This window comes from Peromyscus maniculatus, chromosome 9 (assembly GCF_049852395.1).
Source record: "Peromyscus maniculatus bairdii isolate BWxNUB_F1_BW_parent chromosome 9, HU_Pman_BW_mat_3.1, whole genome shotgun sequence".
NCBI classification, from domain to species: Eukaryota; Metazoa; Chordata; class Mammalia; order Rodentia; family Cricetidae; genus Peromyscus; species Peromyscus maniculatus.
Window position 1 is genome coordinate 88,133,222 of NC_134860.1, and position 24,507 is coordinate 88,157,728.

The following is a 24,507-nucleotide window of genomic DNA, read 5'->3' on the forward strand; positions in this document are numbered from 1 at the left end:
CTTTTTTTCTCTCTCTCTCTTTTTCTGTGTAGGCAGCAGAAAGATTTTTTTTTAATTCAGCATCTATACTCCCTAGGTTTCTTCTTTATTTTAATTGTAAAAATTGAAGAAGTTATCCACAATGATCAGGAAACAGTCCCGTCGGTTATGTTGTTTTGGGCACGAGGGGGAAATAAACTTCCTTACATTTTGGACAACTATTCTCAAGGTAATTAATAGAAGCAATTAGGGTATTTTAGACTATGTGGGGCCAAATTATGAGTCTGTGAAACTGGCAGCCAAAAACGTGGAAATCTTAGAAATGCAGAAAATAGTTGCATACTATTAAAAAATGAAATGAAATAAAAAATAAAATGAAAAAGACAAAATACCTTTAATTTTTTCTGCTTGTAAGCATCATTAAAATACAGTTTGCATGGGTGGCATACTTTTTAGAAATAATCACATTTGCGTGCTACAAACTTGAATTTCACTTGACCAGATAAATATAAATATGTGAAAAGAAACTTTTGAAAATCATCATACTCCTGTAGATAGTAAAGTATCACTTTATTATTATAAAATCTTTTCAGGTCTTATGTTAAGGTTCTGAATCTATTTGGATCTAGATTTCGTGCAGGATGAGATGAAGGACCAGGTGGCATTCTACCTCATGTAACTATTGAGTTAGACAAGAAGCACATATTGAAATCCTGCTCTTTCACTGGAAAAGATTTTCTGAACAGAACATCAATAGCACAGGCACTGAGTTCACCAAAAATGTAAATGGAACCACAGGAAACTGAAAAGCTTCTGCACAGCAAAGGATATTATCATTCAAACAAATCAAGAGCCTACAGAATGGGAAAAAAGTGCTAACTACACATCTAAAGTATATAAAAAACTCAAGATATGAGATATCAGGAAAACAAATAATCCAATGAAAAAATGTGGTTCAGATCTAAACAGAAAATTGTCAAAAGATGAAACTTAAATGATTGAGAAACAGAGAAATATTCAGCATCCTTAGCCATCAGGGAAAAGCAAATCAGAAGTACTTTGAGATTTCTTATTACACTTGTCAGAATCGCCAAGATCATTTTAAAAAGTGACATCTCATTCTGATGAGGATTGGAGTAAAAGGAAAATTTATCCACTGCCCATGGGAGTGCAAGCTCACATAGGCACTATGAAAACCAGTGTAACTTTCATCCTGCCACAGAGACATTTGTTCAAACCTGCTCACTGATGCTTTATTCATAGTAGCAAGAAACTGGAGACAACCTAGGTGTTCCTCAATGGAAAAATATATATTTGCACAATGGACAATTACTCAACTATTAAAAATATGAAATTCATAGGCAAGTGAGTAGAGTTAGAAAATTCATTCTGAGTGGGATATCCCATACCCAGAATGACAAATATTGTTTGCATTCATTTAGATGTGGATATTAGCTGTTAAATCAATGATAACCAACTCTAATACATAGATTTACAAGGTATAGAGTAAGTGACTAAGGATGACATATAGATCTCCCTAAGACATGGAAGTTATAAATGGAAGAGGATTAGCTGAACCTAGAGAATCAAGTGAGGTTTGAGGGAGAAAATACACAGAGAGACAGCTAAAATTAAGTGGCATTAAGGGGTAATATGAAAAGCTACTGCAATTGAAATTTCCTAAAATATATTCATATATGAAGGGCATCTAAATGAAATTGCCAAATAATGAGAAATTCACATCCTCAACTGGCTACCTCTTTTCACCAAATGAAGGTTCTAGTTCTAGAATTGGGTTATATCTAATGAAATTGTTGGCCAAATGAGTCTCATGAGTATTTTCAAAAATCCGTGCTGTTGTTAAGACTATAGAATGTTGTCTACAAACATATGGCAAGGAACGATTTATGAAGACAACAGATACACAACTCTTTGAGCAGGAAGAAGTCAAGCAGGTGCATATATAGAACCTTCAACTTTTAACTATATTACTTAACTATATTTACTTAATAGTATTTTGACTTTCTATAAAGTAGTCTAGCATGGAAATCTTACTCTAATTCTTTGCAAATTTCAAGTTATTTTACAGAGCTATTGTAAGAAAAATAGCATGGAACTGGAATAAAAACAAACAAACAAAAAAACAGACCCATTGAGTGATAAATAAAAATGCAGACCGATTCAAACATATAAACACCTACAGGTATCTAGATCTGACAAAGAAGTCCACATTACATATTGGATAAAAGGCAACATTTCCTTTCTTACCCTTTTATTAAAAATAGCTTTTTGTCATATAATATATCCTGATTACAGTTTTGCCTCCCTCTCCTCCTCCTCCCAGTTCTTCAGCACCTCACTTCCCATTTGGATTCACTCTCTTCAGTCTCTCACTATAAAATAAACAGGTTTCTAAGGAATAATTAAAATAAAACAAAAATAAGAAGAATAGACAAAAACTGACATGTTGGAATTGGAAAATTAAACAAACAGAAGGAAAAGAGTTCAATAGAAGACATAAGAAACAGAGACACATCATTTACACACTTTGGAACCCTTTAGGAACAGTAACCTAGAAGCTATAATATTTACACAAAGGACATGATGCAGACTTGTGCAGGCCCTGCGTGTGCTGTTTCCCTTTCTACTAGTTCGTATGTGTTTTGATCCTATTGATTACGAGGATCTTGGTTTCTTGGTGTCCTCCATCCCCTCTAGCTCTGACACATTCTGCCTTTTCTTTTGTGGGGTTCCATGCCGGATAGTGAGTCAGTTCAATGTAGAAAATAAAATATAGTTATAATCACAACTGTCTCAACTAGAAGAGATTCATGTTGTTTTCTATTCAGTTCATATGATCCCTCCTCAAAGGAAAGGTTCTCCATCACAAAATTTAAATTTAAAAGATGTAGTTTTAATATCCAGCTGACAGTTTGAAACATGACCAGAAGTAATTTTTAAGGAATTTGTTAAAATCAGAGATGACATCTATTGGCCCAGAAAATAAATAAATTGATACAAGCTGTTGTAAGTCTCTAAGTGGAGAAATTAAACTGAAATCATCATTTCTCAAGTTTACATAAATTGAAACTTAATAAAGTCCTCTTTTATATACTACTGTATGAAAAAAACTTATTTTCTGTATTACTAAAATTTTAAATTGTAATTCTTTTGACACATTTTACAAGAGCCTATTTAGTTATTTCATAACATCAGGTACTCCTAGATACTTTTTGCCAAATTAGATGATATTGAAATTTGTCTCTATATAGATTCCCATTACAGATGGTTATTTTCCACTTTGTGATCACAAGGTTTAAGTATTTACCTGATTACATGTAATACTAAATGACACATCTGGGATTTGGTTCTAGGTATGCCATATAAAGCAATTTTAATGTGTTTAAATATAGTAAATTAAAACATGAGTATGCATATCATGGAACAAACTTCAAGTCACAGCACCTGCCTGTATTGGTTAAGATTCTTCAGTGAAACTGAATCATACGACATGTATATAAAGAAACTTATGATGAGGAATTGGCTTATGTGATAATGGAGCTCAAGAAGTCATATAATTTGCTGTTATTAACTTACATATCTAGGAAATTTATTGATATATTTCAGTTTTGTGTTTCTCTTAGTTACTTTTCTATTCCGATGATGAGGTGATTAAACCAATGCTTACAAGAAAGAGTTTACCAGGAAATTGATGTTTTAGAGGGTGAGTTTAACATCATCATGGTGGGAGAATGTTTGGAAAAGTAGCTGAGAGCTTACATGTAATGAGTTGTTCTTTGGACTGCCAGCTCCCAAATAATGACACCAAGTATTATTACTTATTATGAAAGTTTAGCTTTAGCTTTGACTAATTCACAACTAGCTCTTGTAACATTAATTAACCTGTTTAAATTAATCTATGTTTTGATTTATATTTATCTAATGTGGATCATTACTGATCTTCCATAATGTACATCTGACTTCCTCCGTGTGTTGCTTTCTAATCATCTGCCTTAGATTCTTCCCAAAGTTCCTATCTCTGTCAGGAAGTCCTGCCCCTCCTCTCCTGCCTGGATATTGGCTGTTTGGCTCTTTATTAAACCAATGAGAAGGTGCCTTAAGCAGGTGAGGAAAAACAGAGATATATCTTCACACAGTGTGATCAAATATTCTACAACACACATACTTATCAAGCAAGTAGGATACAGAGAGTGCTAACTAGGAATGGCAGTGGCATGGGGTTTTGGAACCTCAGGAACAAACCATCTCCAACATCCTGATCCTGCCAAGAAAATCAGCTTTACCAACTAGAGACCAAGTATTCAAATACGTGTTCTTATTCTTGTTTTCCTCCTCCTCCTCCTCCTCCTCCTCCTCCTCCTCCTCCTCCTCCTCCTTCTCCTAGACAGAGCCTTACCATGCAAACCTAGCTGCATCAGAAGTTGCTGTGCAGAACAGACTGGCCTTTAACTCATGGAGTTCTACCTTTTTCTGTATTCTGAATGCTAGGTGTAAATGTGTACTCTACTACACACAGCTTTTGCTACTGCTTATGTGTATAAATTATACAGTTGTTTACAATATTATGAGATTTTTTTTAACTGTCCATTCTTCATGTGCAAAATAGAGATGACACCAAAAATAATCTGCCTTGTAGATGGAGAGATGTCTCAGTGGTTCAGAGCAATGGCTGTTCTTGCAGAGGACAAGATTGTAGATCACAGAACCTACACAGTGGTTCATCACTACTATAACCCCAGTTACATGGGTCTGATATCTTCTTCTGAGTATCCCAGGCATGAGACACATACATAGTGAATCTACAAAGAAGCAGCTAAATCTTTTTGACACATAAAATAAAGCAACAATCTAAAAGTTTTAAAAGTAATGTACTTAATAATTGTTCCAAAGATAATGAAATATTTCAGTGAATGGAAATGTTTCATTGATTTGAAAGCAAAAGACTTCTAGCATCACAGTATGAAAATTTCCATAGAAACATTTATCTTCTAAACTAGAGGAAATGACAGATTTTCAAAAATTAAAGTTAAAAAAAGTTCTAAGTATAGACAGCAAGTGAATAGAAATTTTTCTGTAAACTGGTAAAGAAATAGAGTCCTTCCTATGTTAAAAGAGACCTGCTTAATTCATTTAGCATGACGAAAACTTAATTTCACACAGGTGTAAGCAAGAACAAGAATCCCTTTCTCCTAGATTTCAACAAGAGCAGAAAGTCTACCTTTTCAATACATGGGCCTCCTTCTGGTTATAAACTTATATGAATGTAAATAGAGCATTACTTAAATAAGCAGAAAAGATGATGGAGATGCAAAATAGGACTTTTTTGAAAATTAGATTATTTGAAAAAAGTTTAAAAAACTAATAATTATTTATATAGGGTAATGTAAAAGAAAAGAGAAATGAATAAATTATTATTAGCAAGAAAATATAGGAATGTATTTTTTCCAGACTTGGGAAAAATAAATATAAAGGCATAAGAATTGTTATGTTGCTATTATTAGACATTAACTAAGGAAGGAACAAATTTTTAAATAATAGAAAATTCAAAAATTATTTAAAGAGAACTAAGTATCCTAATAAGCATGTTATATATAAGGACATCATCATTGGAAACATGAAATATATATATACACACACACACACACACACACACACACACACACACACACACACACGCATCTAAGCCAGAATCTGAAGAAGACATGTGGTGATATTTTATTTGTGATGAAATATGATATTTTATTTGTATGTTAATAAATAAAGTTTGCATGGAAATCAGAGGTCATAGCTAGCCATAAAGAGAAGTCAAGCAGGGATAGCCCGTGCCCTTAATCCGATCACATGTCAGGCAGAGTCTCTGTGTGTTCATGCTCACAGCCAAGCATGGTGACGCACACCTTTAATCCCAGTACCAACCATAGAGACCTGGAGGTCTGTATAGACAGGCAGTGACAAGAAAGTGATGTGGCTGGGCTTAGAGTCAATGAGTCGGCAGAACATGAAGGCAATAAAGGTGAAGTTTGGACAGGAAGAAACTATCTTGGGAAGCAATGGTGACTTGGTGAGCTAAGGTTAGTTGGCAGCTATTGCTCTGATCTCTATGGCTTGCAACCCTGTATTTGGCTCTGTGTTTTTTATTTAATAAGACTGTTTAGAAATTCATCTCAAAGACAAAATGTAACTTTTAAGAAACCCACAAAATAGAAAACAAGGGAATATATTCATCATGTTACATGAGAGCAGTTTCATACTAGGAAACAAATATACCACAGGAAAAATAGGGTTAATAGTTCTTATTAATATCATTAATTTGTCATTACTATAACAAAATACCCAGGACCCAAAACAATAGCTGAAGGGAAAAGCAAACATAAGGAGGGAAACAAACAACAAAAATCCCCCCTATTTTAAATTAATTTTCTCAAGTATTTTGTCTATGTGACAGAAAGTTTCCTAATGTAGCAATCAAAATTTGAAAAATTGATTCTGATATCAATGGGTTGCAAAAAATGACAGAACCTAATGTAACTTCAAACAAAACACTCAAAAGCCTATAAAAAGAAAAAAATAATTTTTGCATGATAATAAAGGACATTTAAAATCTTCATGACTAACTTCATTATTCATATTGAAAATGCAGAATCTTTTCCTATAACATCAGGAAGAAGATAAAGGTGTTGAAACCTTAACTCCTATTCAAAAGTTATGATGGAAATGGTCAATAAAAGGAACTAAATGACTTGTAAATTGGAATAGACAAGTAAAGTGATCATAATTTGAAGGCTAAAAACATCTTCTTTAACATAGAAATATCTAAGAAATCAATTAAAAATTTGTTGAATTTTGCATACAAGGTATGCATGGTAGTATATAAAAATCAATAGAGAAAAATAAATTTATTTCTGAATACCTGTAATTATTATTCTAGATATAAAATTCAGAGGACCATATCATTTCCAATTGCACCAGAAAGCAAGCACTTTCAGACCAATTTAATAAAATAAATGAAAAGCATACATTCTGAACAACAAAAAAATACAATATACATTAATGGAAAATATCCATTAACATGTAGTAAAATTCTCACTTTTATTAAACAAAACTGCCTGAAATAATTCATAATTTCAACATAACTCTCATGAGAATACCAGCTGACTTACCTTTAGAAACCAGAGAGTTAATTAAAGAAAAATTTGCATGAAAAAAGCTACTCATAACCATTAAAACAATCATAGAGCATAGACAGTAGAAGGAAGACATATATTTTTAAATGTTAGAACATACTGCAAGAAAGCTTATTTTCTTTGAAAAGGGAGGTATAATGATCAATGGATTAGAATTGTGAACCTAGAAAAAAAATCTATGTCTCTGGTTAATTGAGTTTTAGTTAAGATAATAAGACCATTCAGTTGGGAAAGTACTGTTTTTAATGAATGCAGCTGGGACAAATAAATAGACCAAATCCAAAAGAACAAATCTAGGTTCTTAACTTTCACCACACATGCCTAATGTATAATGCATCAAAGAGTTCAATTTGAAAGCTAATTTTACAGGACTCAAAAGAAAACAGAAAAATATGCATTACTTAGATTTTTTAATAGAATTCTACAGGAGAAAAAATATAGAGATACACTTCAGATTTCATTAAAATTGAAGGAAATGATAAACAAAGCACATAACTAAAATTTGAAAATGCCATTAATAATGGAACATTTTTACAAATCATGTATTTCACAAAATAGACATTAATACAAATGAATAACTTAATACTTAGCAATATGATCAAAATGTGCAACTTAAAATTTGAAAAGTTTCTGAATAAAAATTATTTGAACAAAGTATAGAAATTATTAATGCCTACTTGGAAGATGCTCAATGTCCTTTTTAATTAAAAATAACTACACCACTATCTTACTTCCTGTTTCTTATTCCAGCCCTTCTTGAGTCTACCCCTCCAACTTTTTGCCTTGTGACCCTCTCTCCCTCTCAAACTGATGAACTAATAGCCTCTTTTACTTTGATTATTATAGGCTCAATATCTTCTAAGTAAATGACAAATTCAAGTCAATGTCAAAGTTACCATTTTATAACAATTGAATGACTAGAAACCAGTAGCCCAATAAAGGCAAATGTCAGTCAGAACACAGAAATAAATCTTCTTAAAATGAATTCATACAACCCCTTTAGAAAAAGTTGGACCGTTTCTGAAACTGTCAGAGTTGCCATATGATCCAGCATTCTACACTTAGACATATAACCTAAAGAAATAAAAAGTGTAGACCTAAACAGAAGGATAAGTTTGAATATTAGAGCAACATTTTTCAAAGGAGTAATTATTGCAACGTTCACCACAGAATGAATGAATGAATGAATGAATGAATGAATGAATGAATGAATGAATGGCAAACAAGATATGATGCATCCATGAAATGTGATATTATTTGTTCAGAAATAAGAATGGAATATTAAGAAGATTGCAACATGGTGAATACTGAGAACATGGTGTTAACAGAAACATGTTACAAAAGCTACAACAATTTATATAAATGTGTAGACAGAAAAATAATATTAAATTGAACAGTAAATAGTGAATTTATCAGTAAGTAAATTGTATCTCAGGGTTGTTCTATAAATCAAACTATATGTTCTGATACTGGTCAGTGCTCAAGTGCTTACTTTACATGAATAGTTCTCAAGGTTCAAATCACATCCCCACACATACACTAACAATAGGATAAGAAACAAAATATCAAGTTATTTAGCTGGCCTCAAACCTTATAAAATCATCACTGCTATCATTTATATTCCTTCTGAGATGTTGCTCTTGACATAAGCCATTAAAATCAACTTCCGGTTTCATTTGAGGCAAAATCATGCCAAAAGGAAAGTCTTCATCCCTTGGGATTTTGGCTGTTTAGTAGAACATCACTAAATAAATTTAAAAAATGCATCAGCATGGTCCATAGGAAAAAAGAAATATATGGCAGCACTTGGCAGTTTAGAAAAGGAATTAGAGCTATATATATAGCAACTGAATGGGACATTATGCCTACCATGAACTTGTCTTCTGATTATTTAATATGCATATACAATGTTTAATCTTTGAATTGGAAAATGAACTGCAAATATTATAATCAATAAAATTATTAAAGACCTTATGCTTATTGAAAAAGCAGGTTTTTTGGAGAAGTCAAAATTTAAGTGTACTTCTAAAAATTTCCTAGCATAAAAGAATACCAACATGTTTTCTGTAATTGTCTTCCAATTACAGACTACTATTGTTGGTAAGAAAGCAGCTCAGGGAAAATACACCAGTTACTGGATTAGTTCACAAGCTAATAACTAATGGACAAGTTGCCAGTTTCCTGCATCAGATAGCTTGAATCATATTTTGCAGCTGTATGATATTTTAGTAGACAAACCTTAAGACTACATGTTTTTATTCCGATTCATTTGATGAATTCAAGAAAGTTACAGCTCATTTGTTCTGAAACAATTCACAGTAAATCTAATGTTCTCACATAAATTGTGCAATCATGGCATACCTGTGTTTCTTTTATCATATTTTTTATGCATATACAGGAGAAAAGATTTTTAAAAGGGGGAGAGGAAAAAGAAAGAAAGTGATTAGAATGATTAGCTAGGAGACACTATCTCTCCCTTGTTCACGGCTGCCAACGAACTGCTTCAATTGGGGGTTACTTACCTGGCTTTTCTCTGCATCCACTTTTACTTTCAAGACTATGCCCCCTAATTTCAGAGGCTTTAAATGACAATACTCAACTTTCCCCATTTTTTTTTATTCACTTACATGTTTGCCATTTCACTTTGTGCAAGCGTCTGTTCTGGTTTCCATTCTTTTTTTTTTTATTGTGATATCTTTATTTATTTATTTGTGTGGCAAAAATTTAATAGAAGTTCATCTTTTATAGTTTTATATAAAATTATTTATTATTTATCTTACATCCAGGCTTCAGTTTCCTTGCCCAGGCACCTAGAGGAAAAACAACTGTTCTACAAAAGGAATATTTCAGGAAAATGATTCGACATGACATCCTGCTTTACTCATAGATCATTTCCTTGCTCGGTTATCATCAGAGAAGCTTCCTCCTGCTGTAGATGGGAACATATACAGAGACATACAGCCAAACGTTATACAGAGAGAGAACACTTGTAATGGTCAGTCCCAAAATGGATGTCTCCAACAAACTCCTCACTTCAAGAGTCAGAAAATCCTGTAGAAGATGAGGCAGAAAGAATGTAAGAGCCAGAGGGGATATAGGACACCAAGAAAACAAGGCCTTCTAAACACAGCGGCACCGACACACATGAACTGAAAGAGACTGAGGCAGCATGCACAGAACCTTCACGGGTCTGCCCCAGATGAGGTCCTAGAGCTGAAATAAGAAGTGGACACATGCCATAATCCCTAACCCAGAAGAAATCTCTAATTGATAACTGCTTGGAAACGAAAGTTCAGTTTTTCCAAGGGAGTCTCTACAGACATATCACTTTTAAGGGTATGTTTCATGTTCAGCAGAAGATCAACAGAAAGCAAATTCAAGGGTGTCTGTGGAGCTTCCTTGCCTTGATGTCATATCAGCACTAGTTTTATTTTTATTTTTACTCTAATTTTATTTATTTATTTGCCTATTTTTTAAGCCTATGGTTTTCATGTATAGTTTATAGTTTCCAGTTTTGTGCCTTTATGAGATTCCTGAATGTGTAATGAAGTGTGTCTTTTTGGTCTAGATCTGTTTCTTGTATCCTTTTTTTGGGGGGATGTATTCTTACTTTTTGTTTATTTGTTTGTTTTCCTAACCGAGTTTGTTTGTTTTTGCTTTCCATTATTATATTTTATTGTATTGTATTGTTATCCCTTAAATGAATGCTTGTTTTCTAAGGAAACACAGAAAGGGTTGATTCAGATGGGAGGTGGGGTGGAGAGAAACTGGGAATAGAGAGAGTGGCAACCATTATCGGGATCTACTGTTTAAAAAACAAAATCTTCTTAATATATCAAAGACAAGAAAATACAGGTCAGCAGGAAGAGATTATATCTCACCAGTCCACAGGTCTTATTGCGAGCATACTTCACCAAAGTTTGTGAATTAAGGTAGAAGTGTAATTTGGGGGGTGGGTACACAGTTACTGACTTTGTGCCTAGACTTTAGGCACTGCTAATGGTTGGCTGCTGTTTTGTTTCATTTTTCATGAAAATATGTAGAAGTCAAATAATAAAAAACGACAAGGCAGGGAAACAATATTTCATATGCATAGCACTCATATTTTTCACATTCTTTTTAATTTGATACTAATCAGACTTTTTCATAAATGTTCACCCCACCGGAACTCTGTTGCTCTATTCCCAGGGATCCATGAACAAACATTTGCTTAACTGCAAGTAAAGTAGTAAGACAAGGACATACCACAGAATAGACAGCACCAAAGTCCCACTCGGTGGAGGAGTGAGTTTTTTGAGAGTAAATTAAAGGGATATAGGTGAGGGGTTACTAAGAGGTCTCAAAAGTCAGCTGTATCAACAGAGCTCATGCCAGTGTGGGTAACGACTCACACAAGTTGCAAAGCTGAATCAAAGTGAACAGCCTACAGACATCTCAACAGGTGAGAAAGTGTGCATTCCAGATGGCAATGTCTGTCCAAGCATCTTCCAGGCAGCTCAGCTGCTCTTTGTTTCTTCAAGGCAGTTTCCTTGGTCTCCTCTTCTTTCGGGCTCCTTGACTGTACTCTGACCCTTGCAAGCAATCACACTTATCCTGCTTCTCTGAGAATCTTCTTTTCAACTGGTCTTGTCTTTAAGTGACTTTCAGAAGTCTTTACTATTTATATTCCACTGGGGACAGTTGGATCTATTGAATCTGGTCAGTCAGTTTCAGAGAATTCCTGAAGCAATTTTGAGTTGTTTAGTTTCTGTCTTGAACTTCCTTGCAGGGTGCAGTATAAAATACTGCCTTAGAAGATTCTGTTGTTTTGCCACCTTATAAGCATCCTTTCATAAACTATCCTGTTGTTTCTGCTCCCCTTATATATGATGAGAAAAAGAACTTAAAAAGTTTCTTACAACAGAGAAAACCACTCGTTTTCATTTAGCTAGAGCTATCCACTATCTAAAATTTGTAAAATAATGGTTTAAATTTTTACAAGTTTGCATTCATTTTACCCTTTTCAGTAGATATGTTTCAATTAGATTATTCTGTAATATACACAAGTGAAAAATTCATATAGCCAATGAATCACAAGTTTTGCAAAATCTATGGACACAAAACAGCTACATTTTAAATTCATAGATACTTGTAAATGGTTTCATTGAATTCAAAATATTATAAAAGGCTAATTACTGCTGTGGATATTGCTCTATGTAAATAAAACACTGATGGCCAGTGACCAGGCAGGAAGTATAGGCGGGACAAAGAGAGAGGAGAATTGGGGAAACAGGAAGAAGGAGGGAGAGACACTGCAGCCACCGCCAGGAGAAGAGCATGTAAAGACACTGGTAAGCCACCAGCCACGTGGCAAGGTATAGATTTATAAAAATGGGTTAATTTAAGATAAAAGAACAGTTAGCAAGAAGTCTGCCACGGCCATACAGTTTATAAGTGATACAAGTGTCTGAGTGATTATTTTATAAGTGGATTGTGGGACTGCGGGGCTTGGGGAACCTGGAGAGAAGCCCTCCAGCAACAAATTACATCCTCATTTTGAGAAAAAAAAGGCTTTGAAAAATAGCAAGGACATTATAAATTGATATGCCATGTTGGATTGATGTCCTGGGAGATCTTCCCTTTTCTGAGGAGAAAGAAGGAGCACATCTTGGGGAGAGGGGAGATGGGTGGGGACTGGGAGGAGAGAAAAGAGGATGGAGGGGAAACTGCAGTCAGGATGTAATATAAATAAATGATAAATGATAAAAAAAATATAAGTAAAAGAAATGAGAAAGGACAGTAAGGGAGAATGAGAAAAAAGAATGAACAGTCTTAGCTACTCAATTCAATTGTATTTAATGTTTAAATATACATGTAACATATACTAATATTGCGATATAAGACCTGTCACACATCCTGTATCATACATGTCTTAGTCATATACCTTAGGTACATTTAAGCAATACTGCTTCCTCACAATGCAAGACCCCTCCATCTCTGGGAAACATCTGAGAGTGAATATTTTGTTTTGTCCACTAGAACTAAAGCTTCTTACAGACATTCCTACAGAATAACTTTCTGAAGTGTTAATAAACATCTTTCTGGAAGGACGACTCTCAGAATATCTCTCTTGAACCTTCCTGCCTTTTTACTGCCAGCTACGTTTTAACTGCCAGTTAACACTGTAATATTTATGAATAATTAAAGGACACATAGTGTAATTTTCAGATATTTCTGTAAATTTCTGGGACATGTAAGTAAAATTTATTCAATGTGAAGTACAGATTATTTTACTTTAAGCTATTATCTAGTTAAAAATTGGTATGAGACATATAGATCTGGAGTTTGTAGGTGGTAAAATCCTTAACAACCATGCAGGAGTTCTTGGGTTTAAAATGCATCATCAAAAGGGAAAAAAATGACAAAGTCTTGACTTTCTAAATGTACTTTTCACTACTTAATCAGGAACCTTAGAATTTTTTTCTGTATAATAGATTATGAAATTACTTTTTAAAAGTAATGGTGATCAAAATTTTCCTAGCTGTATTTTTTTACTCCACTCATTATTACCTGTTCTGCTACTGCCCATAGACTCTGAGATCAGAAAAGAGGCAGCATTGTCTGCATTGGCAGATGGCTACATTCAATTCTATTGTTAAAAATGAATATGTGAGACTGATTGATGCCTTACAATTAAATGAAAGTTTGACAACTCTGGAGCTTGAAATTCTAATAGTCTGTTGCTAGTGTTTGAAGAGGGCCTTCTGGCTGGATCTATATGTGAAGTTGAAGTGTGCCACGTGGAAAGGCAAAGTAAGGATATAAGGTCAAGCCGGGCGGTGGTGGTTCATGCTTTTAATCCCAGCACTTGGGAGGCAGAGGCAGGCGGATCTCTGTGAGTTTGAGGCTAGCCTGGTCTACAAAGTGAGTTCCCAGGAAAAAGGATATAAGGTCAAGTTTCCCATCCTTTACTTATGAAGATACTTCTGCCATATAAGGTGTCCATGCTCATGATATCTATCTGAACTCATACCAAGAAGTCCCAACTCCAAATACCCTTATCAAATGAATTTCATAATTTAGTTTCTTGAAAAAATTTGGGGAGATGCTTTTAAAATAGTAGCAAATATTCTAGAATGTCTTTTTAATTTTTTGTGAGTAGAGTATAAATTAAGATATGTTAAATAATTTCAATCAAATTAATATTGAACATTCATTTTCAAAGGATGATGGAGCATTGTCAATTTTCTCCTATTTTCCTAAATGTTTATGTACCTCAAAGGATTGAAATTTTCCTGTTCTTCACTTTGAGGTTTCAACTTCAAAGACTCAGAAATCCTAATCATTGTCCTGAAGCATAGAGGAAAATTCTAATTCAAAGTACTGAGGATCAAGCTTTATATCACAGAAGTTTAAGAATTTATTCTGATCTAATAGGTAGAAGCATTGTAAGCACTATTATCTGAATGATATCCCCAGAAACATCTGAGGATTGAAGTTCTGATTGCTTGATAATTACAAATTATTACATAAATGGAATTAGACCAAAAATTGATTAAAACCAAAAAAGGGAAACTATACTGAATTTAAAAGAAATAAAAGTAATTATCAAGGATTCTTCCAATTCTCTTCTTGTTTCTAAGAAGGTTGGAATCTGTCTTTGAAAAGCATATTAAAATCTACCATACTCATTTTGTGAATTGTTTTCTAAGCTGTAATTTGCATTAATAAATTTTAATAAAAATATTTTCTTTCATTTGTTCATTGTACTTTATTATTGGATGTCCCAAATAATCTTTCTCTCTTCATTTTTTTCAAATATTTTTAATTTACTTACTCATCTATCTAAGAAATAGAAGTTACAGACCACAAAATAACACAAAATTTACAAGTACAAGCTTGATGAGAATGATGTGTCAATTGTCACACACAGGGGATGAAGAGATGGCTTTACGAGCTCTAGCTGCTCCCCTAGAAGACCCTCTCGCGGGGAAGAAACACATACCTGAGGCAGTATATACATATCTGCAGGCAAAACACTCATAAGCATTAAAACTTCATTCACTGAAAATATATCATGTACGGGATGAAAATACCTTCACGTGAAAGACTGACATGGGTTTCCCTTTGTGCCTAGCTTTATTCCATATTCCTCATGATGAATTACTATTCTAAAAATTATCAAGTACTTTGATATATTTTCAAAGCTGTTTGTAAAAGTATTAATTTGGGGGTGGAGAGGTAGATCAGTGAATAACAACACTTGGCAGTCTTCCCTAGGACCACCGGGTTCAGTTTCCAGCATCCACATTGTAGCTTATGACAGTTTATTACTCCAGGTCGAGGGGATTTGATCCTCTACTCTGGCCAATTTGAAGAACTGAACTCAAAGATACAAAAGTAAACATAGAGGCAATAGACCCTCATACACACAGTGTCAATAATTTTGAAATAAAGTAATTTATTTTTTCTTTGGTTTTTCATGACAGGATTTCTCTGTTTAACAGTCCTGGCTGTTCTGGAATTCACTTTGTAGGCCACTCTGGCCTTGAACTCACAGAGATCTAACTGCCTCTGCTCTGCAAGTGCTAGAACTAAAGTTGTATACAACCATCTAACAGCAAATTCATTAAAATAAATTATTAATGTTATTAAAATAGAGCACATAAAGAAGTATTTTAACATGAGGGAACTGGGTGGTCGAGCTGGGGGAGGCATGAAGTGGGACAGCAATGAAAGAGATACCTTGATAGAGGGAGACATTATAGGGTAAGAGAAACCTGGTGCTGGGGAAATTCCTAGGAATCCATGAGTTCGACACCAGACTAGATGACTAGCAGTAGTAGAGAGGGTGCCTGAACTAGCTTACTCTAGTAATCAGATTGATGAATACCCTGTCATCATAGAGCCTTTATCCAGTAACTAAAGGAAGCAGATGCAGAGACATACAACCATGTACCAGGCTGAGCTTCAGGAGTCCAGTCAAAGAGAGGGAAGAAGGATTACATGAGCGGGGTGGGGGTGGAGGGGTTAAGATCATGATGGAGATATCTGCAGAGACAACTAAACCAAGCTCAAAGGAATTCATGAACTTAGACCAACAGCTGTGGAACCTGCATAGGACCAGACTAGACTCTGCATACAGGGAGACAGTTATGCACTGGGTCTTTTTGAGGGGCCCTGGCAGTGTGATCATCATCTATCCCTGGTGCATGAGCTGGCTTTCTGAATCCCATTACCTATGGTCAAACACCTTGCTCAACCCTGATAAAGCAGGGAAGGGGCTTAGTCCTGCCTCAACTGAATTTACCAGGCTTAGCTCTTCCCCATGAGAGGACTTACCTTGTTTGAAGAGGGGATGAGGGTTGGGGAGGGAAGGTGGGGTGGGAAGAGTGGAGCTGGAGGAGGGATGAGAGAAGGATCTGTGGTTGGTATGTAAAATGAATTTTAAAAAAGGCTCCGTTTAAGAAAAAAAAATTACCACTAATATGTTCCTTAGATTACAAATCACTTTTGAAGTTTATGTAGAGATAATTGAATCAAAGGTACATATGATCATCACTGTGACATTGATTTGTTGTCTGTAATTTTACTATATGAAGTTAAACCCTTCCTTTTTGAAAAAAAGAAAAGGGGAAGTGCTGTGGGATGTTCTGTATGTTAAATGTGTTGCTCTGATTGGTTAATAAATAAAATACTGATTGGCCAGTAACCCAGGCAGGAAGTATAGGCGGGGCAAGGAGAGAAGAGAATTCTGGGTAGTGGAAGGCTGAGTCAGAGAGACACTGCCAGCCACCGCCATGACAAGCAAGATGTAAGATACCAGTAAGCCACAAGCCATGTAGCAACTTATAGACTAATAGACATGGGTTAATTTAAGATGTAAGAACTAGGTAACAAGAAGCCTGCCACAGCCATATAGTTTATAAGCAATATAAGTCTCTATTTGTTTACTCAGTTGCGTCTGAGTGGCTGTGGGACTGGTAGGTGAGAGAGATTTGTCCTGACTGTGGGCCAGGCAAGACTGGAAAACTCAAAGCTATAGACTTTGATTTTTCAGCTGAGATAGAAATTGTTATGCTTCTTTACTTTGGATTTTCATTTCTTTTTTTCCCCTCTATCATCACATAATATACTACTTGAAACATACAACCTACATTTTCCCACAATTAAATGATGAGGGATTTGTGCTTTTCATTCAAGATGAAAACTTTGTAAATTTTTGGATTTCTCCACAGGTCATTTACTATTCTTTCTGTTACAATTATTTGCTTTTTTATGATCTTATTCTTTGCAATATACATGTGTTCATGATTTTTTTTATTTTATGAATATTCTGTATCTGTGAATGGTTATATATTTATTTTGTAACTCTTTTATTACCAGGTTTGACATGATAGCATTCACTTGGATTTTATGTTCCAGTGCCATAGCCCCAGTATTGTTTCGTCTTGTTCTGTTAGTTCTGAGAACATTTCACTCATAAAAGCAGGAGGAAACAACATACAAGGTCTAAATTAATTTCTATTTTTACCTCAGTTGCATAATGATCATTTTACTAAGTATCCCTGCATCACATTATTGAAAGTGGTATTAGTTACACATGCTGGGCATATTCATTTCTGCTAGGCATTTTTGTTTCTAGACTCTATTAGCTTTTCAAGAAGGAAATATATATATAACAATATATCCATATCAATAAATATTTATATATGTAATTATTTGCATAAACGATAAGCATTAATTAATACTAATCACACATATCAATATCATACCAAGAATTCATACCAATCAGTATTATATGTTAATCTTTAATCCTGTGTTCTATAGATAATTTTTTTTTTAATTTTTCGAGACAGGGTTTGTCCCTGTAGTTTTGATTCCTGTCCTAGATCTTACTATGTAGACTAGGCTGGCCTCTAACTCATAGAGAACCTCCTGGCTCTGCCTCCCAAGTGCTGAGATTGAAAGCATGTGCCACCACCGCCCTGCTTGGATCAATGTTTATTTAACCCATTATTTATGTGTTAACACTAATATTAGTGAGAAACAAAATTCTCTCCATCTTTTTAAAATTTACAGAATTTTAAAAATATACTCTACATGTATACTGGTTTTAGAGGTAGTTCCCACAAGAAGATACTGCATTACTGTAGCCTGTGATATAATATTCTTTGCAGTTTTAGTCTTACAGACCCATTCTTTTCCATAGTTACTTAGATCATGAACTTTTTCCAAATTCCATTCAGTCAGACTATAATATATATTTTGTCCTAGTGAGAAACTCATGCCACATTCTGCATTGAAGTTTACTTGGCTCCTTGCCAATCTTAGGGATTGACTTACTTTTAAAAATGAATTGTTTCTGTGGTTTTGTTGAGTCAGAGTCTTACTATGATGTACTCAAACTTGGTATGAGTTCAACATGATCTTCCTGCTTCTGTTGAGTGTTGGAATTACAAGGGTGGAACTCCATGCCTGGCTAAACACTTATTTGGAATAAAAATTTACATTTGTGCATTGAAAGCTTGTGACTTTCACTAATCTCTTGTGTGCCATGTGTCTGCTGATCCTATCGCATACAAAAAGATTTCAAATCCTGAATAGTTTCCTGTTCTTAAACTGTCACCTCCCCGTCTTATCAATAGACTTTGCATTTTCTTTACAATTTTAACATTTTCAAAACTAAGAACAAGGCTGTATGTTTTACCAGTACTTTACATATATAAGTAAATTCCAAAATTAATCATTCTAGTTCTCAATACCCAATTTTAGTACTATAATTAATAGATTTATCTTAAGATATAAAATATCGGCCGGGTGGTGGTGGCGCACGCCTTTAATCCCAGCACTCGGGAGGCAGAGGCAGGCGGATCTCTGTGAGTTCGAGGCCAGCCTGGGCTACCAAGTGAGTTCCAGGAAAGGCACAAAGCTACACAGAGAAACCCTGTCTCGAAAAACCAAAAAAAAAAAAAAAAAAAAAAAAAAGATATAAAATATCTTCTAAAAGTAAAACAATTGAATATTATTCAGAGGATCATTCGAAGTAAAATCATCTGACTAAGAATAAGTCATCATGAATGCAAAGAGCCGGAAATGACATATATTTTTGGTGCCCAACTGTAAAACTAGGATAATATCAAAGTTGAGACTATATCGCATTTGATGTTGGGAACCTGGAATAATTGGCCTATGTACAATAGTTAAAATATTTGAAGTAAGTACAAACTTAACATGGACATTATGTTGTATGAATAAAATAAATAAATAAATAAAACAGAAAGAACTGTGGTGATATTTTGTTTGTGCTAAAATGTGGTAATATTTTATCTGTATGTCAATAAAGTTGGCCTGAAGTTCAGAGGAAATAGCAACCTATTAACACAAAAGTCAGGCAGTGGTAGCACACCAATTAATTAGATCACTTGGCAGTCAGGGTCTCTGTGTGTTCAAGTTCACATTAGGGAACAGAGCCAGCATGGAGACATACGCCTTCAATCCCAGTACCAACCATAGAGACCTGGAGGTCTATACAGACAGACAGAAAGTGACAGAGCTGTGTAGAAAGAGGAAGCGAGGTAGCTAGGCTAAGATAGCCAATGAGAGGGCAGAACAGCAAAGCAATAAAGGTATGGGTAGGCAGGAAGTAGCTCTCTTTGGAAGCTAGGGCATGGTGAATTAAGGTTAGCTGGTGGCTCTCACTATTCCCTAATCTCTAAGGCTTTCACCCCTATATTTGGCTCAGTGTTTTTTTATTTAATAAGATCACTTAGAAATTCCACTACAAAGAACCACTTAAAACTTTCTCATACTTGTGTGAAAGTCAACAAGCCTGAACTTAGAGACACTGTATAAGATGGCTCGGTCTTTCCTCTTTGCTAGGGATAGTTTCATTACTGAAACAGAATCATTGTGGTATTTAGAAGCAGTGAAAATTGGAACAAATTTACAGAATTCTGCAATTGTTTCCAAAGTGGGATGCTAGGTCTATTGTACCCATTCTTTCCTGCTGTAGTTGCCTTTTAGAGAAAGACTGGGCATACTTAAACATATTAGAATATTCATGTTGAGTATCTGTATCATAACAAAGCTTGGAAAAATATCATAAAGAAAAAAAGTTTGGATCATGAATACAAAATAATCATCAGTATCAAAAATGTAATATAAATTTTATTAGGTAAAATATGGTTTGGAAAAAAATTTTAGCTTTCTGAATTTAAATATTAATTATGATAGAAAAGTGGACAAACAATTTTAGCAATTATATATTGTGTGCTGAAATACAAATATGTCACTCAGCACAGATAGAAAAATATTCAATAAGGCTTGATAACATTTAATAGGAATTTTATGTTCTTTCTAGAGGAGGGCATCCATATTTCACATATGCATTATGCATGAAATATTCCAGCAAGTACAAGATGCATCTCAAACATGATTTATACTGAGGTTAGTGGAGAATTATCACAAGTAAAAATAAGTATTATTCAACATTATGATAAGAACTCATCAGAGATCACATACAACAGTGTAGTGAGGACAAAGAGAAGTTATTATTAATTCATATTTATTCCTAGGTAAAAAGATATGGTGAAACTGCAAATCATTTGAAGTACAATAAAATATAAAAACAAAATTTCAGTATTACCTTTTCTGTTATCTGACACTAAGGAAGTAGAGTTATTTATAAGTAATATGCAAAAAATTAAAGAATTCAGATATATTTTCCCGATATCTTTTTTTTTATTTTTATTTTTTGAGACAGGGTTTCTCTGTGTAGTTTTGGTACCTGTCCTGGATCTCTCTTTGTGGACTGTGGTGATATTTTTTTTGTGCTGAAATATGATGTTTTATTTGTATGTTAATAAATAAAGTTTGCCTGGAGATCAGAGGTAATAGTCAGCCTAAACAGAAGTCAGGTGGTGGTAGCACACGCCCTTAATCTGATCACATGGCAGGCAGACTCTCTGTGTGTTCAAGGACACAGCCAAGCCTGGTGACACATGCCTTTAATCCCAGTACCAACCATAGAGATCTGGAGGTCTGTACAGACAGGCAGTGAGGAGGAAGTGATGTGGCTGGGTTTAGAGGAAGGGAAAGGCAGAATAGGAAGGCAATAAAAGTGCAGGTTAGACAGGAAGAAGCTCTCTTGGGAAGCTACAAAGAGGTGGTAAGCTAAGGTTAGTCAGCAGCTCTTCGCTATTTCTCTGATCTCTTCAGCTATTATCCCTATATTTGGCTCTGTGTTTCTTATTTAATAAGACTGTTTAGAAATTCGTCTACTGTACACCAGGCTGGCCTCGAACTCACAGAGATCTGCATTGGCTTTGCCTCCCGAGTGCTGGGATTAAAGGCATGTGCTATGACCCTACCTGGCCCTGTTATTGTTTTCATTGTTGTCCTTCTTAAAGTATACAGGAAAAGGCATAATAAAATAAAATGTTCTCAATTAACATGAAAACCCTAGGCAAAACAAACAAAGAAGCAAACAACCAAAAAAAAAACCAAAACAAAAAAAACAAAAACAAAACAAAACAAAAAAAAAAAAAAAATAAGCAGTTTAAGGAATCTTTAAGGTGCTAAGTTACATCATCATGCTTTAGTAATTTAACAATATTGGATATCAGCACTGTAATATTGATAAGATGCAAAGCTACCCTGACTTTGGCAAGTGCATTCACAAACTGCCCAGCCCAAAATTGCACATCAATTCTGGCTTTACACAGAATTTTAAGATTTTATCATTCCTCACTTCTTTAAGTGCACCTAAGGCAGTACGATAATTTGTAGTTTAAATGTGTGAGTAACCTTGACAGTATAAAATATTTCTGTGCTCCTGTGTCAAGTAGTTATCCCAGTTTTTCTCAGGTTTAAACATTTTGACAAGAAATAGTGGTTGGAAAAACTGCACAGAAGAGGTGTAATTTATTATACTCTTGCAAGACCTTAATGATGTGCTAGCAAGAAAATGCACTTCTATTCATGGCAGATGAAGATGCTAGCCTAAGATTACCAGTGAAAAGAAAACATGATGAAATGGTCTATTTCAAAGCAGCATACCCCAAATTAAAAAACCCTTTCAATGATACATAAAGTTAGAAGTCTAGTGGTGCCATCTGATGTTTATTTTTCTCTGCAGTTGTGAGATTCAGTTGCTGAAAAAGAATTGAGAAGATTTGGATATGTGAGCTTTGTTGACTTATCAGAGAACTACAGCTTATCATGTAAATGTAATGCATTCAAATTCACAGAGATAAGAGACAGGAGCTTTTACAATCTTGCTGAAAGAAACACTTGCTAGGTGAGATGAGATGCAAGTGCCCTGAAACTTGATTCTACTTATTGATTCACAGTGGATATAAAGAATACAAATAAACTTATCTTGGGAATGAAGCAAATAGAAAGTAAAGATTTTCTTTTTCAATCATGAAGAAAAGTCTCTTCAGATACAAAGAAGATGATCCCTATGTGGTTTGGATAAGGCAGAAAATCATCAGGCAGTAAAGTCATTCAATTTTAGGATTCTCTCTGTCCCAGAGTATTTACATGAATTAGTTATGAAAATTGAAACTACGTCATTGGTTCTTCTTTGAACATTGCCTTGCCTGGTATTCTATGCTTTTCTTTTCTTTCTTCTTTCTTTTTTTTTTTTTTGTTTTGTTTTGTTTGTTTGTTTGGGTTTTTGTTGTTGTTGTTGTTGTTGTTTTTTGCTGTTTTCGAGACAGGGTTTCTCTGTGTAGTTTTGGTTCCTGTCCTGGATCTCACGCTGTAAGCTAGGCTGGCCTCAAACTCACAGAGATTCGCCTGGCTCTGCCTCCCTAGTGCTGGGATTAAAGGCATATGCCACCAATGCCTGGCTCTATGCTTTTCTTATGTTGGTCATGCCCCACATTCCTATTTCACTAGCCATTTTTTTTCTTTAAATATTATCAACCTGAACTGTTCAACTTTGGGAGTTGCATACTTCTCTGAATACATCCCCCTGATATATATATATATATATATATATATATATATATATATATATATATATATGGACATATGTATGTGTATGTATATGTATCACCATTTTAGTTTTGTTTACTATTACAACTTTTGAGTGCTTTAACTTCTTTTTTTTCATTATAGCCTCATGTGTTCAATTTCCTCTAACATTTTCTTTCTTCTCTAATGCCATCTATACCTGGGGAGCTTTTTTTTTTTCTTTAAAAATCTTCATGTTTGATTACCTGGTCTGACCTTCTACTCCCTTTGTATGAAGCTGTGAAGAGTCATAGTAATATTTCACATCTGTGATTCTTTATGTATCTGCTTATAACCCTTCCAAATGGTTAGCCATCTTTTTTTATTTTAAATCTAAGCTTAGACCTCAAAAATTATTTGAAATCTTTTATTGAAAAAGACAGTATGTCATGAATAAAATAAATTATCTATCCTTCAGCTGTGAGTTATTTTTTACATGTTAATTCACAGTTTGACTCATAGTATGCAGAAAGATCATCTCTCCTCTGCAAGGACATTTCTCTAGAAGTATCTCTCTCTCACTCTCTCTCTCTCTCTCTCTCTCTCTCTCTCTCTCTCTCTCTCTATATATATATATATATATATATATATATATATATATATATATATATATATCATTCTGTCTGCTTGGAATTATCTCTTGAAATTTCAGAGACTTCTTATGCTTACCATTTCTGCCAATAATGGTTTTTTGTACCACCACTGAATGTAGCCAGATTCTCCAGTCCTGTCCAGCCCCTGATCCGTACCCACTTGGACCCAAGTAAACACACAGAGACTTATATTATTTACGAACCGTATGGCCTATTGCAGGCTTCTTGCTAGCTAACTCATAACTTAACCCATTTTTTTTATCTGTATGTTGCCATGTGGCCATGGCAACTTCCACGTCTTGCTTCTACTGGGTATGGCTAGTACTCTAGACTCTGTCTTTCTCTTTCCTGTCTCCCTCCTTGGATTTCCCACCTGCCTCTAAGCTGCCTTGCCATAGGTCAAAGGAGCTTATTTATTAACCAATGGGAACAACATATATTCACAGCATACAGAAAGACATCTCCAAACAACTGAAGACTTCTTCCACCTATACATTTTGCATCTTTCTTAAGATTCTATTTGTTCAAAATTTCATTGCTATGCATATTTTATTTCTCTATGTTTAAATCAGAAAGCATTGGTTGCATCACTCTTGAATTTCCTCTATTAAATATAACTATATTTATTTTGTAAGAAGTCCTGTTGATTCTGAGTTCAATAGATACCTAAAGAAAAAGCATTCTATTTCAAAGTTAATTTCATGTTTTTGAATATCTGATTTAAGCTA